General features: G+C 32.1%; 1 non-coding gene across 1 annotated transcript; it reads left to right on the forward strand.

Moving 5' to 3' along the window:
* Positions 1-449: 449 nt before the first annotated feature.
* Positions 450-556, forward strand: LOC139860623 (small nucleolar RNA R71). The gene has a single exon (XR_011763251.1). It is a non-coding gene; the product is annotated as a small nucleolar RNA R71 (small nucleolar RNA).
* The last annotated feature ends 1219 nt before the right edge of the window (positions 557-1775 follow it).

Genomic DNA, 1775 nt, shown 5'->3' on the forward strand with positions numbered 1-1775 from the left:
GTTTGTTTTGAAAAATAGGTCTTTGCTGGTTGTAAGTATTGTTGGATACTTGTTGATTACTAGGACCTTGTTGGTTATTGTATGAAACATTTCGGTTATAGTTCTGATTTTGATTGTAGATCGGTCGTGGCGGTTGATAATTATTCTGATAATTATTTCCAGGCCTTTGGTTTATGTATGAAACATTCTCTCTTTGTTCCATTGTTAGTTCAATACTGAGACAATCTTTTGTCAAATGTGGTCCTCGACACTGCTCACAACTAATTCGTATTGAGTGGATATATTTAGTCATCTTTTCCATTCGTCTCTCGACAGCATCTATCTTTACGGAAATGGAATCTAAGTCATGGCTAGAATCGGCTCTAGCTGCTTTAGATGATCTAACGATATCTTTTCTTGTTGTGATGTCGCATCCTTGGTACAATATTTGTACTATTTGACAGGTTTCTAAACCATGTTGCGGACATCCTCTTAATAACTTTTCAAATCTTGTCCACGCCTCATATAAAGTTTCATTTGGCTTTTGTGTGAACGTAAGAATTTCTCCTTGAAGTCTTACGGCTTTAGATGCCGGAAAGAATTATTTGAGAAAATTTTCAACTAAAACGTCCCATGTATCAATCGCCCCTTCACGTAACGATTCTAACCAATCTTTGACTTCTCCCTTTAGAGTCCAGGGAAATAACATGAGATAGATCTGTTCATCCTCCACTTCTCTTATTTTAAATAGTGTGCAGATCCTATTAAAGGTACGAAGATGTTCATTTGGATCTTCCTTCGGCGCACCACTAAATTGGCATTGATTAGTTACCATGTGTAGAATTTGTCCCTTGATTTCATAATCTGGCGCATTAATGTCAGGTTGAGTAATTGCGTGACCTTGGCCAGTGCGTTTAGCTCTCATTCGGTCTTCCATACTTAGAGGTTCCAGATTCTCCATGATTGAATTTGTTGAATCTGAATCTGTGACGACCCGGAAATTTTTGATCAAATTTAAACTTAATTCTTATATGATTTTGACACGTTAAGAAAAGTCCGCTAGATTGAGTCTCAAAATTTTAGAACTGTTTCTATTATTCAATTGACCTTCGACTGTTCTCGACGATTCACGAACGACTATTTGTAAATAGATACATATATATATATATATATATATATATATATATATATATATATATGTACATGAATGTTAATTGTAAATATATTTATTTGAAAATATATTTAATATAAAAATTTGAGATTTTCCAAAAAAATTTTTTTATGCGCCACTGATTAACAATGGACTATGATATAATAGTCGTAATAAAACTGTCGGTAGAGGCTGCTAATATTCATTTATTATATTATGTTATTGAGATGTTATTAATTGTTATTGATTGAATGTTAATATTCATCTTAATTGCATATATGTACCCTACCATATTATCATAATATTATTATTACTATTTTATATTTATCATTATCATTATTATTATTATTAATAGTTTTATTATTAATATATTTATTAATTATTAAATATAATAAATAAAAGCATGAGATTTTAAAGAAAGTTGTTAAACATCGTTGTCCTTATTATTTCTCCTGAATTCATATTCCCCTTGTGATATTGTGTCGGCCATCTAGAGTGATGAGCTGGAAACACCTACTCCGCAATCACAGGAGATGAAAAGAGACTAGTTGCCACAATCATGAAGCCAATCAACTTAAAACCTGGTTATATATATTCCATCGACTTCTATTGAGTCCTCCACCATTTTTTTTATCACCTCCAACCA

The sequence above is a fragment of the Rutidosis leptorrhynchoides genome, chromosome 7, assembly GCF_046630445.1.
Source record: "Rutidosis leptorrhynchoides isolate AG116_Rl617_1_P2 chromosome 7, CSIRO_AGI_Rlap_v1, whole genome shotgun sequence".
Classification (NCBI taxonomy): Eukaryota; Viridiplantae; Streptophyta; class Magnoliopsida; order Asterales; family Asteraceae; genus Rutidosis; species Rutidosis leptorrhynchoides.